Source organism: Ruditapes philippinarum, unplaced genomic scaffold (assembly GCF_026571515.1).
Source record: "Ruditapes philippinarum isolate M1 unplaced genomic scaffold, ASM2657151v2 ctg3014_1_1_1_1, whole genome shotgun sequence".
Classification (NCBI taxonomy): Eukaryota; Metazoa; Mollusca; class Bivalvia; order Venerida; family Veneridae; genus Ruditapes; species Ruditapes philippinarum.
The window spans coordinates 332,049-349,931 of record NW_026851588.1 but is presented as its reverse complement, the minus strand read 5'-3'; the positions used below and the strand labels follow the sequence as shown (position 1 = coordinate 349,931).

The following is a 17,883-nucleotide window of genomic DNA, read 5'->3' as shown; positions in this document are numbered from 1 at the left end:
TAAGGGATTACTCTTTTTTCCAGATTTTTCTTATTTTGTATTATATTTTATTTTAAGCGGTACACATTAAAAAATTTGGAAAGCGAAATATTTGGATCACTCGGATCAAAAGTTAGCTTGGAACTGCAACGTTTTTTTCTTTTACGTGAATCAGCGGATACGGATTTATAATTGTCAGGAGAATGACTGCCTTGATGTTATTTAATCTAAGGAAAGATTTAGTAATAAATACTAGAAGCAATTTCCAAGATATGGGGGCTGGCCGGCACCGCCTGACGTATTGCAGTTCCAACATCGGAAATATATTCATTATTATTTTTGTACACCAATTGTTTGACCAGACTCAATCAAACCAAGTCTGCAACATTTTCGATTTTGGCGTTTTTTGGCGTTCTTTAGGGATTCCGTTTTTATCTATTTTACTTTCCAATGTCATGGAGACTTGAACAGTTAGATATATAATTATCAAGACTACCTTAAGGTATTTAAGAAACTTTGACTTTATTTAAAATCTAGATATGATAAGAAATATAGTCAATCAACTTGTCTCTAGAGATCATTTACAAGAAAGAATTTTCTATACGACACCGAATATCACTTATATACTAATTTCATCACAATCTCTTGTTCAATGACTCCCATTTTAATGATTGAAAGATGAGTGCGGTTTTTATAACAAATAAAAAAATATTCTTAATACCTTTTTATAAAAACATTTGCACCTTTCATGAAATAAATTAGTAAAAAACTAAGTGTAGCAATTTCAATTTAGTCATAATGATTTTGATAATATGAAACTGCATTCTCATTTTGTACATCATTTATGAAATTATTTTGACGGAAAGTCGCTCACTTGATTGTTTTCATGATATCTGAACTCGTTGCATAATAATTTATAATTATAAGAAAAAAAGTTTATACATCATACAAACATCATAAGGGGCGTAGCTTATAATAATAATAATAATAATAATAATAATAATAAACTCTTTATTTAACGAAGGTAACTTATTAAGACAATACATCAAAGCATTAGATACAACACATATAATGCAAAATCTTATTTTCAACAAGGCCTTCAATAAAACATAAACATAACAACGGACATATTAAAGCAATTGTAATGATTACAACATTCATAAATCTTAATCAACAAAGAAGACAGACATAATATATATATATTATAGTATAGGTAAATTTTCTATAATTCATCTCTAGATAATAATAAATGTTTGAAATGTGATTTAAAATAATTTAAGACTTGAAAAGATTCTTATTTTTAAAGGAATAGTGTTCCCATAACTCCATACTAGAATAATAAAAAGTACGTTTTCAAATAATTTGTTTTAGGTCGTTATGCATAATATCTTTTTTTATGTGTTGATCTTAGTAAGTAAGTTTTATTTTGAGATAAACGGAATTAGATTAGAAAATATGCTGGCGTTAATTCATTCATCGCTTTTATATACCATAATTCCAGAAAAAGTATTTACATCTAGATTGGAAAAGATAACCATTTTCATATTTTTGAAACATATCAAGAGACGATTTTTTTTACGGGTTTTATTTAAAATAATTTCTAGCGGTTCTTTTTGTAGTTTTGTTATTCTATTTAGATCTGATTTGTTACATGGGACAAATAATACATCCATAATCAAAAAGTAGGGCAATGTAAGCGTTATAAAATAATTGTTTCATTTCAGGTGTAAGAAATATTTGAATTCTTTTCAGCAGAGATATTTTAGAAAGCAAGCTTAGAACATGTTTTGTCAATATGTGTTTTCCAAGATAGACAGTTTAAATATGCAATCCAAGTAGCTTTTGACAAAGAACATTATTTATACTCGAATTCTCAATATGCAGAGAAAGATTGCCTATGTTATTTATTTTTACATTTTGATCCAATTATGCATGCACGTGGTCTTTTTCTGGATTTATGGCCATATTATTGAGAGTGCACCATTCGCTGTATTTTTAGTAAGTCTAGTTGCAACTCAGACTGTATATTACTCAAACTTTGGTCAGCTATGTGTAATGTTGAATCGTCTGCAATACATATCAATGTCTGAATTCGTAGTGACTGATATATCATTTACATATAAAAGAAACAGTATAGGACCTAAGATTGAGCCCTGTGGCACGCCTGATATAACCGGTAAGCTTTCAGATTTATCATTGTTGACTTTTACAATTTTGCTCTCTGTTAGAGAGATATGACTGAAAAATTGTACAGAGTTTTCAGAAAAATGATAAAGTTTTAATTTATGAATCAGTATATTATGGTCAACTAAATCAAAGGCTTTTTTTAAAATCTAAAAATACAGCACCTATTATATTTCTCATCATCAATATTTCGTAAGCCAAGCATTTATAAAGGCGGATCAAAGCCGTTTGGCAAGAATGATGTCTCCGGAAACCTGACTGGTGTTCATTAATGATATTGGTATATATGAAGATAATTATTTAGCTGATTTGCAACATGCCTTTCAAGTATTTTTTGAAATGTTGGGAGAGAATAGATATTGGCCTATAATTATTTGGTTTGACTTATCTCCCCTTTGTGTAAAGGTATAACACGTGCTAGTTTCAAGTTTATCTGGGAATATACCTAGTGAAATACTCTGATTAATAATTGAAGTTATTGCTCTCGTTATAGAGTCTTTACATAGTTTTAACATATTAGGACCAATTCCCATCAATGCCAGAAGATTTATTTTTATCAAGGTTGTCAATATATTTGCTTACTTCAAATGTGGTTATGAAATCAATGTCAAATTGCTTATGTCTAAGTTTATGATCTAGAAAATCTTTTAAATACGAAAAATTGTTAACATTAAAATAAGATTTTTAATTAGATTTGAATTTCTGTATTTAAGGCATTTGCAACATTCACATTTCCTTCAAAAAAGAACATCATTAATGTTTAATGTGATTGGTAAAGACGGTTGCTGCTTATTCTCATTTGATATGTCTTTTAAATTTTGCCATAAATATTTACAATCTCTCGAATCTTCAACTGCTTGTTTATAGAACATCTTCTTACTCTTTTTAATAATAGCCTGGCAATTTATTTCTCCATAACTTATAATTAATCCAGTCTTTACAACCTTTATAGTGATCTCTTTTATTGCGGGCCTCTTTAATTTCGTCAGAGTACCAATCTGGTTGTTTAGTCCTTTTAATACGCTTTACTTTTACAGGCGCATGTATGTTAAATAAATGTTTCAATCATATTGTATAGAACATCAAGTGAGTTATTTGGCTCTGCAATAGTTTCAAATCATATCAAAATTATTAGCATTCAAATCATCTTTAAATACTTGTTCATTAAAATTCTTGAAAGAACGATAATTTATCGTTTTATGCGAGAAAAGCATTTGCCTCCCTTCTTGTAACACAATTTATTGTAAACGACAATGGATAGTGATCGCTTAAGCTTAAATTAGAGACACTCACATCATGAATATGGTTAAGGGAAGATACGTACAAATGGTCAATTATAGTAGATGTATCTGTAGTTACTCTAGTAGGAGATTGGATTAATTGCTCGAGGCCAAAATCTTGAACAATATGCGCCCATTTGCTATTATTAAAATTGTTAGGGTATGAATAGTTAATGTTCATATCTCCAATTACATACAAATCTTAGATTATTTAATTCTGCAGTAATTAATTGCTGCTCATAGAAATCAATCCAAGACTGGTACTATTAGGTGGCCTGTATAAGAAATTTAACAGTACAGATTTATTGTGTGAAAAAATTAACCTGTAACCAAACAGATTCACATTTTTCGACTCTATGTCAATTCGCCTTCTATAAGAAACAGTATCTTTGATATATATTACAATTCCACCGCACCCTTTAATACCCTGTCTCTCCTTTCAAAAGTATAATTATCAATTTGAGATCCTTATCTTCTACTGAATCACATAAAAATGTTTCGCATAAACCAAAAATATCTGGGGCATTTTGATTCATTAAGTATCATACGTATTTCATCAACTTTGGGCATAAGATGTTGTACATTTAGAAAGCTTATATGCAACCCTTTAGTGCTGAAAGAAAATGTTACATAATTACTAACAGGTTCATTAAAAGCAGTTTCAACCGACAACCAGTTTGTGTCACTATGTGAGGAAGTAAGGTTAAAATTATATCAAGATCTATACATTTGAATTATTGCTTGATATAGAATGATTTAGGTTTTTGAATTGACATTCACAAGCTAATTTATCACAAGTGTTGCAAAGTTTTGAAAAAATATTAAATTTGTTTAGTACATTCATATGAGATATTATGTCTGTCTGCATGAACCTACCACCTCCTGCCTCGTCTGCATTCCCTTGTGGTGTGATTGTTAAAACCACAAATATTACAGTGAATAAAGTTATTCAATCTGACCTTGAATTTTTTCATTTGTGTTTGGTCCCAAGAAGGGTCGTCTTTGACCATGTCCATTTGAATCACGTTCCTTTATTATCGGAAGTGTTTTTGTTGATTACAGCTACTAAAGTACTTGCTCCTTTAGAACCTAAGATGAATTCCATCCCGACTGTAGTAATATTTTGCTGTACTGCCATCACCATAGACGAAAGATGGAAAGCAGTTGATTAATGTAGCCCTGGTATCTTCACAAACTCTCTTTAATTACGCGATTAGTTGGTTCAACATCTGTATCACGGCGTGGACAAAGAGTACACAGATAGATAGCACATTTATCACGCATTGAAGCAACGGTAACTTTGAGTTCTTCGTAAACTTTATCAACGAAACCATCGTTTGCCGCATCATTCCACCAACGTAAATAACAATGTTTTTGTATTCACGCAAATCATAAATTGCGCAGACGAAAACACACATCACTTGTCTGCTTCCCTGACATGTTAGCACATCAACATTGTTTTTCAGACGCTCGTGTATGAATTCCTTTCAGAATAGAAATCCGCCGACAATAAGAGTTTTCCATCTACTGGACCCGTTGGATTTGTTTGGTGAATCTGAATCATTAACTTTGTTAATGGAAGGCTCTATATATTTCACATGTGTTTTGGTTTGTGTCCTGTACTTGTCTTCTTGTGTACTGGTCTGTAGAGTAATCTATGAGACAGCATTCATTCTAGGGAGAGAAGAGATTGAGATGAGGAAGATTTATTTTTTCCCACGTCAGTTCTTATTATTGAGCGTTCTGTTAGATAGGAACAGTAGCTTTGTACGCGAGATGATCTGAAATAGAACTGTATGCTTTGAACCAGACCAGGAATTTACCCGAAGAAATTGTTCTTGATTACCTCCGGTGTTGGTTTTTTATATGTTCGACTTCACGCATTCAATCATTAGCAATTTATCCTCTGGCCCCTGAGATTTCAGTCTAATCAAGGAGCAGTGCTGTTATTTCAGCCTATGCTGGTGAAAGCCCCGTGCTTGTGTTAAGTGGCATTGTTTAGCTGCTAACTACGCATTATCTAGGATAGAGGAATGAAATTGTCCTGTTAACATATCTTTGATTGGACTTGAATTGTCATCGGTCAACAAATTTCTCTTTCAGTAATGGTTGAGTTTCTATCATTATTCACTTCAGGGAGGGTGTTAATGGTATATGCTGCTCGTGATTGCCGTCAGTATCAGTTTGAACATTCTTTCAGAGAGTATTTGTTGATTTACTTGACAAAATTAACTGTTGAAATGTTTTCATTGATTTCTTTAGCAGATTATTATTGGTTTTTAAGTGATCTTGCGAGTATTTTTAGTATTTTCTGGTAAAGTCTTTTTCAGAGAACACGTTTTGTTGTTTCCGCATTTATCAAAACATGACGACTTGGAATGGTACATATTTAAAGTGTATATCCTTGTCTTCGGATGTAATTATTATATTTGTTTACGACAAGATTGCCTTGTTTGTCATGTACAAGAATTTTCTGGCATTTGTTCAGTATTTTTTTCAGAACTGTGGAATTGTATCCTACAGATTGTTTCAAAAAGTTCGTACATACCCGTATTGAGAATAATTCTAAGACCACCAGCAGTTTCTATTAATGTTACATCTTCTCGCTCTGTTGCATGTAATTTTCTTTTTCAATGATTTCTTTACATTAAGATCATAGTCTCTCCTTTCATAGCGATCGGATCCATGTTCCAGCGCTTTTTTCAGACGTCTCCGCTTCTTCGGTTATTGCGCGAAGTTCATACTCACTCATATTTTAAGATTCCCGACAACAGAAAATATCTAAATTATATCAAAATGACCAGAAAATTTAATCTGATTTTGTCTATTATTTTTTTTGTCTAAAACTGTTCATTTGAAAAATAATTACTTTCAATATTAATAATTTTATGACGCTCCGACGTTTTAAAACTTGTTATCACTCACCCGACGCTGACGTCATCGTAAGATTGGTTATTGAACAGGTGTAATTAATCTATATTAGATAAGAATTCTGAAAGTGAATATCTATGTTAAGGTTATCTTTAATACAAGTTTCCTATTAATTATTCAAACATAATAAGCTCAATAACAGGGCAATACAGTAAGAAAGTTTACTAACATGGTTTAGATAAATTAAAAACATAGAACAGATTAACCAAGTAAGGCGTCAAGATCAACTAAATCAATCATAGAAAAGACAAGCTTTATACACGAGAGGCACTATTGCATAAATTAATAAGAACAAGGTGGCGAGATATTAAGTAAATTAATCAATATAAAGTAATCGACGTAATGTATGGGTGAAATTGTTAGATGAAGCCCAAATAAAATACATATTTCTGTTGGTAATATAGTTATTCTATTCATGTCGACAAGGCAACAAGGCAAGTACAAGAATCCTCAAAAGCATAGATAACACTGCGAAAGTAGAGCATGTAGGGAGTCAGAGGCGGAGAGACAAGATAATGGCGCAAGCTTTATAAAACGTACCGCCGGTTGCCCAAATTGGCAAATCCTCTAGAAGAGTATTAGTCCTTTTAGATTTTGGAGGAATGCCCAAATTTCATTCCAGAAGCTTCTTCTGGTTCTTTAGCGTCCAAAGATTTTAAGCACTTATACTCGGGACCTTGATTTTATAGTCTCATCCGAAAGACTGATTAGTAATTTTATTTGGACAGTCTTGGAATCAAACCCAAAAGGTCAAGATCACAAGTCTCGCGCTCTAACCGATTGAGCTGGTGTCGATAAATACATTGGCATTTGTAACATAACATACTTTGCTACTACTTCCCGGTTCATTTGTTATACTTTGGATCAATATTCATTTTTTTGGTTTGATTTTGTAATAATATTAATTAATTAGAAGTTTTATATACTGTTAAAATTTTGACAAATGTTCTGACTGGTGCTCAACATTTATAAGCAGGCGACCTTTACGCGTCTCATGTAACACTTGCACTGAACATGGGCTTCTTTCCTGCCTGAACACGTGTATCTAAATTTTGTAGAAGCTGCACTCTTTGAACCGAATACCATATTCCACTTTTTTTGTTTCCTATAATTTTATTTTATGTATGGTGTGAATAAGAAAAGAAACTGATCTGTAAATCGATAAATCAACAGTTGCCTTTGAATACATTGCATTTACAGACATAAAAGTATATCATTGTAGTTTAATACTTTTACTAATCTAATACAACACATTTAACTATAATAACGTGTCAATGAACTGTGTTTTATATTACCTTTTTTTAAAAAAACCTCATTAAAATATAAGCAATTTTTTTTAATTTACAATACGACCGTGTTATTCACGTAAATTATGCTACCTTAAACATTTTTGTGGCTATTTCTTTACACTGGTCGTCACTTTGACCTGATGGATATGGTTATTAAAACAGATCTGAAATAAATTTAGATGGTTGACTTATAGAGGACATAATTCATGTATATTTCACATGATAAGCTGTTCATGTTATACTTTAGATAAAGAGTAAGGCGACCTAGAAGATTATCGTTTCACTACTTCTAATAATATCAGGGATCTGATATTATCCATAAAGACATTTATTATAGTAATAAATATGTTGGCATTGTTTTTTCTGTATTGTTTATTTTGAATTGTTATTGAACAGTTGTAATTAATCAATATATGATAATTCTGAAATGAATATTTAGTGTTAAGGTATTCTTTTACAAGTTTCCTATTAATTATTCATAGACTGATTAAAGCAATGCTGCCTATATATCAGGGATGTAAAAAAAGTTCCTGATATTATTATTTATAAAGAAATTTATTATTAATAAATATGTTGGCATTGTTTGTTCTGAATTGTTTATTTTGAATAGTTGTTGAACATTTATAATAAATCAATTTATGATAATTCTAAAATGAACATTTAGTGTTAACGTATTCTTTTACAAGTTTCATATTAATTATTTCATAGACAGATTAGAGCAATGCTGTCTTTATTATTGACAAATATTGTATTTGAACATAAAACAAAGTAAGGTTACATGTCATGTACTGTTCAAATATACAATTGTTGTAAGTTTCAGATGATATTATAATAATTATATAAACATACTTTAGCAATTAAACTTCAAATAAATATTCTACGACAATTGAGCATCCTTTTATGATTAAACAATTAAATGTTAATTAATGACAATATGACTTTTTATGAAGTGAGTTTGTTGATACAATGTTTAGTTATCATACATCAAATAATAATTTGAAATTTATCATACATCAAATAATAATTTGAAAACAATTGTTCGAAGACGTTTTGGGATAAGACAGTAAAATATAAAGTTTTAACAATATCCTCGGACCGTATTTTATAATTGAACTAATACAAGTTTACGCATATTTTGTCATACCATAAATGCAATTAAGATGATTATGAATACATTATAATTTTATTGTTATAACAATTTATAGATTATAGATTATTATACTTTGAAGTTTCATTAATTATCTTATTTATTTGCTTATGTATTTTTTATGTTTCAGGGTAAATTTAATAACGTTTTTCCTTAAAAAAAAAACTCTCGCGTGAAGCATGTGGGATTACGGACATTGGAACCTAAAATCTCAATTTCGGGTATTTCCTCTCCATACACTATCACAAGTGAACAACAACAACAACAACAACAACAACAACAACATTATGAGCGCACTTGTAGCTTATCCTGATAATGATTACAAGAATCTTACACTGGCTGCCGGTACAGATCGGAATATCTAGCTCGAGGGTAACTGTTTACGGCGATTACGAGGCTCTGCAGAGTTTCCGCTAAACAGTTACCCGAGAGCTAGATATTCTCGTCTGTACCGATAGGCGGTGTTTGATTCTTTTTCTTGCATCTTACATGTCAATTATTTTTGTAATAGAAATTATGAAAACTTAATATATTCTTATTACGCACCTTTTTTTTTCTTATATGCGCTATATGCGCTACGCATGAACACACAACTTCATTCATAATGGTAAAATGACGTTATCTTAAGAACGCAATTCATTCATATATTCTACGCATGAAACAGTCCTTGAAGATCGTTCAGCACGACATTATTTTTGTGTTTGTGGTACTTTTAGTTTTTAATTTTCAGGAAATCTTAGGAAATGTTGCCTGCTTTTTAAATTTGTCTTTTGACGTCTGTGATATGCAGGCTTCATAACCTCTAATCCCCTTTCAAAATTTTATTTTGTTTAGTTTCGGTCATTTTTTCTCGTTTACGTTACATGCTTTCTTTTGCTTGGGGACCATACGCCGCTTTTCATGGAATGACACGAAAGTGTCACATTGAAAGTTCCATGATGACCGCCGTATATCTGCAGATGTTTCTTAATTCAAAATTTCACCATTTTCATGTTTAATTGTTGAATTCTGCTTAAGCCGGTGCAAGGGGGCGTGGATAGTAGTTTGCACTTAACAGTATCGTCCATGAACAGGCTCAATGAAACCGAGCCTGCAACATTTTCAAGTTTGCCGTTTTGGACTTTCTTTAGGGATTCTATTTTCTCTAATTTATATATTTTACCATTTAATCTGCAATCAAGAATGAAACGGGTGAGGGTAGAGGCGTGACTTATGGTAAAAACAAAACAATAAACATATATTTATAGAAAATGATATAATGATTTAAGTAGAAAAATATAGATACCTTATAGAGAAATCTGTTCGTTAAAGAGTCTTCTACCGGTCCATCAAGCTGTGCTAAATTTACCCAATTAGGTTTTTTCTCAAAAGCGCTGCTCGTGCTATACTCGGACCCTAAATCCATCACCTTTTTATCACTTGAAAGCGCTTGTGATTTCGCCATTGCTTTAGTCAAGATTATCTCTTCAATTTCTTTCTCCTTAAAACATTTCAGTTTGCTTTAACACAAAATACGATTTTTATCAAATGAACTACACTATTTTATCGTTTTAGTGCCAATACAATGTAACGTAAGGCAATCCTTTCTTTCAAGGAATTTGTCTCTCGACGCGGATCATCTACGAAACATTCTTGTGAGTCTTTATCTCTCGAAATTTATGAACTGATATGGCGGTTTGGTTCAATTCCTGTTTAATTGTTACTGATTTCAACACAAGAGTAGCTCTCGCGATACCGTCAAACAAAATTCGTCACCGGCTTGTCTTGTCAACATTAGTTACTTTTTCTTGCTTTGCCTTGTCGAAATTTATCAAACATAGTAAATACAAGTAATGTCCTCTTGTAGTTTATGTTTTAAACACGAAACACTACCCCAGGGCACTTTCATATGAACCAAATGATCCCTTAACGTTCAGAGAAAAAAATGTTTGTCCCTACATCGACTCAGTAGCTTAAAATGTTGTAGCACTTTGGTAGGTACATGGAAGACCTATGTTATGTTGCCCGGTTGTCATTAAGAACAGTTATTGTACCGATGTTCACGAATATAAAATGAACAACGTTGTTACACAATCTCTCTCGTAGTTAATATAATAGATCGTAAATCAACGTCAGTAAATGAATTTCTTTAACACATTATTATTTAAATATTCGGTAATATTTTACAGTGAAGACTTCGCCGTGGGTTCATTTAAGGTCATTTGTTCACCTGTTACGAAATAAAATGGAGTAGATTTCTAATAAATTAAATAAACTTTGATTTATATCCTAAATGTTTCAAAAATGTAAATAATTGAATAACCTTGTCAGAGAAACCTTTCAAGACATACCGCGTAGAAAACAATAATCACGATATCTCAAATGTCATGAAAAAATACACTTGCACTAAAATTATCGTGAAAGTTCTTTCTTCTGATTACTATATAGATTGATACATTGTATATTATATTCTTCGAGCTGTCTGTTTATATTGAAGAGATGATAAAAAAGTGATCGTAACATGTTTCCGACAGAGTTTGTCAAAAATCAATCTACATGTAATTAATGTTGGTCGTTGTCCGTCTATCGCGATTACTGTCCGTCCATCGTGTTTACAGTTCGTACATCGCGTTTAATTTCCGTCCATTTCGTTTACTTCGTCCATCGTGTTTACAGTTCGTACATCGCGTTTAATATCCGTCCATTTCGTTTACTTCGTCCGTCCGTGTTTACTGTCCGTCCATCGTGTTAACAGTCCGTCCATAGCGTTTACTGTTGTCCATTGCGTTAACTGTCCGTCCATCGTGTACACTGTCCGTTCATCGCCTTTACTGTCCGTCCATTGCGTTCACTGTCCGTTCATTGCGTTTACTGTCCGTCCGTCGCGTTTTCTGTCCGTCCATCGCGTTTACTGTCCGTCCACCATATTAACTGTCCGTCCGTTGCGGTTACTGTCCGTCCATCTCCAACTTTTTATTACCTGCCCATGCTTCTTCTGGACTGACCCTCTATTTTGTTAATAGTCCGTTTATCTTGACTGTCCGTCTGTCTTGTTTATTGTCCGTCTATCTTGGTTACGTTACTGTCTATCTATTTTGTTAGTAGACAGTCACTGAATGAACGCTCGTGCTAATATATTATGTAAAGGAGGACACTTGTGTTTTCCCATCATCGTCAAAAAGCATCGGAGAATTAGCAATTTTGTGTCGGTTCAACTAAAAATTTAACAAAAACTGACTTATATATTGCACATGTTCTTTGCGCATGTTCTTATACTAACTGCAAGCTTTAAAAATAACCCAAAAATTTAACATTGATGAAAGACTCTTAAAATTATGATTTATTTTACGTATATATATTATTCTTATGAGTGGTATATCGGAGTTAAGGTGTTCGCCATTCTTCCGATTTAAATTGTTTCATTAAGCCCTGTATAGATGGATTACAGACTTTTCACTTTACTGTATATGGTGAATCTCACCAGGCAAGGCAATAAAAATAGCTTGAAATATAGCTTTAGTTTATTTCACAGACTTTATATCTTTACACCTTAGTATTTGGCTATCCATCTTCCTCGTTATTCTTTAACTCCGCTCACTAAATATTTACTAGAGTGTTTTGCCTTAATGTACTTTGTTTTCATATTTACTTTACGGAACATTTTTTCTGTTCTTTTTTTTTTCTTAACATGTTAACTAACCCGATCTCCTCAGTATTAGAGCCTTGTAACACAGCACTTTTGGGTCAAACGCACTTTGGAGTCCGACCCCAAAGTGCTTTACGTACTTTGGGGTCCAACCCTAATTGGGTAACACACTTTGGTGTTAAAGTTTAACCCCAAAGTGCGTAACACTGGTACATATACATTTTAACATCAGGCAGACGACCGCACTTTGGGATTATAAAATTATAGCCTCTTATCAGAAATATACGGGACGAGACGATGTTTTATGACACTTTTCTTTTTGAGTTTTTCACTTTTTTTTACCTATCCTTACTTTTAAATTTCACATGGATCATTTTCCCCTATAGATTTTATTGTATTTTTTTATCAAGTTGAGCGTCATTCAACTTCTAGTATCATGTTTATATCATGTGCATGGTATAGCTTGAACGATTTTTAATTCTGCTACCTCAGGCATAGGCCATCGCTGCTGTTGTGTGAAAGAAAGTTCTTTGAAGAAGTACAAACCGCTATCGACGTTTCAACCATATCACTGTCTTTAATAAATAATTTGTTTACGCCCGTCTGTCAAACTGTCTAAACAAGTTATTAATGCATAAACGCAAATTGAGGTGTGTCTAGCTGGTAGAATCACGACGTGACCACAAGTTTCGAACCAAACATAAAATATTCAGATGCCTTCAGTTCTGTTGCATAAAAAATAATGTAAATCAAATCCGACATGAAACATGAAAATGTTATTAAAACGTCACAAGCTTTGACATGCGCAGTGACCGTTTTAGGTACGTTAAAAATAATGTCGTGCAATTTTGGAATATTACGAAAGTTTCGAATTTTTCAACGTCTTTGTTTTAATTTATCACTTGGCAACATAAGGTATACATAATTGTCATAATTATAAAGGTGTGCAAGTGTAATTAGCAATCTAGAAATTATGATGTTAACTGACAGTGGTTTAAGATAACAGATGTTTTATGGACATCTTGAGGTAAATCTTAACGTGCATAAAATGTCAAAAAGTATAAAACAATGTACAATATTGTTACAGTTTATTTTTAACACAGGTTTAAAGAAAATCAGCCAAAAGCAGCTTTATTTTATAGTCTAAGACAATGTGAAGTGTTTTATTTAATGAATAAACAACAGTTAAAACACTTTACCTTTGGCTAAGAAAGTCCATGATGTTCATTTGATTTTAATTTGATTTGCCTTGCGCATGTCATGTGCTTTTGATAACAGTCAAATATTTTTAATTGTTATGTTCTTTAGGAGTTCTTTTCTTTAATACTTTTACTATGAATTAAAAAAAAAGAAATGCATCCTTTCATCAAAATTGAGCCAGATGATGTGGAAGATAGTGTTTAGACGAATATACAGCTGTCGAAATAACATAAAACAAATAATTTAAAATCGACAGGCGCTTAAATATATTCAAGCCGCTTGACATTTATGATACTTGTTTGAAATTAATGAAATAAACTGGCACTGAGTTATATTCAAGAAGACTGGGCAACGTAGAAGATACACTGGCACTCAAATATATATTACATTCAAGCGGGCGCTCTTAAAGAAGATGATAAGAAATTATGAGCGGGTTAATCATTAAAATAAATAGCAAATCCCAAAGATCACTAGTTTGTCCAAATGCAAGTTAACTTTTTTTTTAAATTAGCGAAACACACACGACTGATTTGAAAACTTATAACAGCACGAAAATGAATCAAATAGGTCGGTAATTAATTACTAGTAATAATTGAAAGGATTGAATTTCTTCGGCCGTAGACTGTTTGCTTTCATCTTCACTTCCGGTAAAACGGGTTATATGCCATGATATTAATTAATTATTAATCCAACTTGCATAACTGAAATTAACAAATTTCATCGTTTTAAGGTAGCCATCAAAAGTCACTTTTTAAATAGCATCTAAGTGTCTTTCTTAAAATTTCTTGCAAGAAAATTTTATGTTTTCATTTTTTTATTGAATTATTTTTCGGCTCAGGTTTACTGTTTCATTTTTTGATATTTGTTTTAAATTTTTTATTAAGACTTTAAAAACTCTATCTTTTTTTAATAGTGTAATCTATGGCATGTTGTTTCCTTACATACTCATAACAACTGTGATATTTTTTTTAATGTAATCCTTTCTTACTATGCACATACTTATTTCTTAATGTGATAATGACTTTTTATTTACAATACCTTACATCTTAAATTGTGATGATTTTAAATGATATCCTTCATTAATGTGATTTATCTTATAATTTGTGATATTTTTTTCCTTTTATGAAATACCTCTCTATGTCATGCCACCAAATGCTAAGGACCACAATGGAAATAAGAGCTTGCTCTTTTTTGTGTTATCCTTGGTTTTGGGAACATGTCATGGTTTACATAATATAGTATTTATTCATTTATTTATTTATTTATTTGTAATTGTTTTAATCTATATTGTGTTTGTTTATCATGTAACATGTTTACCTTTATGCCGAAATAAATCTATCTATCTATCTATTGCAGGGCAGTTAGTCCTTGCTCTTTTTCATTTCAAATATAGCCAAATATAATGTATCCTTAAGGCGTATCTTTTACGAAGTATCTCACTTGTTTAAGCATGTGTTTTAATAATTTTTTTCCAAATGTGTGTATTATACTCACATTACAATATATAAATTATAAATTATAAAGAGGTTCTGTCACATACTTATTTTCTTGTATTGTTAAACCATGATTAAGATATGGTCAGTATAAGAGTGGCACACAACTTTTATATATAAAATTGTATCTTTTATCAAGTGGCTACACAATTTATATTTCCACAAATCAATTGTATTTACCATTCCATTTGCACAGTAATGTCATACACTTATTCATGATGACTCTGTATATATTTCTTTGATATTTGTCAATATATGGGGACATTGGGCCAGGTGTACATGTTGTTACTCTTAATACCGAAGTACTAGTATCATAGTATTGGTTTTACACATGCTACTGTGATAAATAAAATTCTACCGAGGAAACATATTGTCAGTGTTGTATTGATAATAAATGAACAATGAAGAAAATTATGAAAGGATTGTTGTTGTAGAATGTTTAAAAATTCATCTAAATGTATGCGTTCCTTATATTTATGGTGTTACACTGAATAAAACAAAAACATCTGATGATGATTTATTTTGTTACTACGGATTTCACAATATCATTATTTTTTATATATAAAAACATGTCATGTGATAGATAGAAAACACTGATCAATGTGTTCGAGTAATATACTCAATGTGACCTGTCCTTTAAATTTCACTTACATAAGTCAATGTACATATGTAGCGAAATTAATCGGGTTTTGAAGCTTTATATTGATCATGTATATATAAATCTTATTAAAACCAAAAGCAGCTGCGGTAACAACTTCCGAAGAAGAAGAAGAAGAAGAAGAAGAAAAAGAAAAAAGAGGAAAAAGAAGAAAAAAAGAAGAAGAATAAAAAGAAGAAAAAACGAACTGAAAAGTGGCGTTCATCTACAATAATTAACACGTGTTTGTTACAGTGATAAATGACATGTCTCATTTATACTAATTATAATAGCTGTAAGTTTAATTAGCTATAAAACCAGTAATAGTCTGTAAATCATTTGGATATGCTTATTTTTTTTTCAAATATGTTTTTCGAAGAGTGAGGATACTCTTCTTTTCCTATGATAGTTCTTTAATTAAATGGTAAGCCTAGTTGAACGTTATATAATTTAAAGTGGGCAACATTTTTTAACATATGGCACAATCGTTTTTAACCTTTACTATGCGCATCCGTGCGTAAAAAATTTAATCACATATTTTTTTTGAATACGTCTAATTAAAAAAAATATATCTATTGGAAGCTGAATTGGGCTATTACCTATACTGTAGCAAGTTTTTTTTAATGACACTGTATTTATAATGACACCTATAGTGTGTAGAATGTAGGATTTAAAACATAACATATTTGTGTGAAGTCAAAACATGTATATTTTATATGTACAAAGAGACTATGTAGCAATTATCAACATTTTCTAATATCAGATTTATGCACAGCATATCTTTCAATACATATTAAGATGAGCAAAGGATTAAAACATGACAATGGAAAAATGCATAAATATATTTCTTAACATGTGTCATTCCGTCAATCTGAAGTTATGAATTCAAATACATGCAAAGGCTGACTGCTTCTGTTTGCGCAATCTTGATAAATAACCATTTATGGATTGTTTAGGTGGATCACTGCCAAGGTGTCGGTTCTGATGGCTATAATTCGTACATGGGAGATAACAAGTATACCAATTACTTATTTATGCCGTGAAAAGTTAATCCTCTTCACCTTCCTTCTTAACTACTCATTTCCACCAAAACAAATTTAATTCATTGTTTATACTATCTGTTACAAGCAATTCACCAGACCTGTTTCTATAACAAATCTAGATTCCTATGCCAGGGATGTACAAATTCAAGATATTCTGCACACTGAAAATACATGTCGGTAAATGGGAGGTAACCCCTATAATGTTCAATGTGCTCTGTGTATACACTGGTTATGTCACCTTAGTAATATTTTTGTTCTCCTTTTAACGGCTATATTGTCATACATGTACTTATGAAAAAGTACATTTTTCAATTTTGTTACACAACGAGACCAGATTATAACATTCATATACTGAATTGAAAAAGAAATAGTCTTAAGAATATTTTTTGAATACTTATTGAAGGAGAATGTTGAAATATTTTGTATCAGTCATTTAATTGTAAATTGATTAATACTATCAAAACTACTTTTTACACGTAATCAAAGTTCTGATGACTATCAAATTTCAATAAAAATCGAACCAACGTTTAGTCTTTTTTTTCCTGCAAATTTTGATGTAAAATTTGCCAATTAGATCTAAATGCTCAGTTAAAAAATCACATAATTTCGCACTTTATACAAGTGAGTATAATTATATTTAAGGCAAATTATGCATCAGAAATGCATATTTATTAGAAAGGTCAAATGCGTGTTCAAAAATGGTTTGATAATGGATTTAAAGCACTAAAGATGTTAAACAACTTAAGAGAGTAGCACTGAACATGCATCAATGTATCGTAGCAAAGCAGTAGCAAAATGTAAACAAAGTAGTATTTTGACATGCGCACAAATACTAAATTACTATAATTTTACCAATTGTCAAAGAGGAATGGAGCAAAAGATACTTTATTTATATGTAACAAGATAAGTAAAGAAAAATGAAAAATAAGAATGACAGAATTTCTGAGGCTTAATATAAGACCACTGATATCATTTTTGATTCCGGACCGCTTACTTGTATCACTATGCACTATTTAAGTTGGGATTTCTCTATACTCATGTGAAATTACTAGTAGTAATCTAGTGTACCGTCCTC

At 31.3% G+C, this 17,883-nt stretch overlaps 1 protein-coding gene across 2 annotated transcripts in view; it reads right to left on the bottom strand.

The window, feature by feature from the left end:
* Positions 1-10,986, bottom strand: part of LOC132754087 (uncharacterized) — a 51,013-nt gene extending 40,027 nt beyond the window's left edge. For both annotated transcript variants that reach the window (XM_060744715.1, XM_060744781.1), the window contains exon 1: positions 10,096-10,986. The gene's annotated coding sequence lies outside the window, so the exon portion shown is untranslated. The remainder of the gene's footprint in view (positions 1-10,095) is intronic.
* Positions 10,987-17,883: the final 6,897 nt, after the last annotated feature.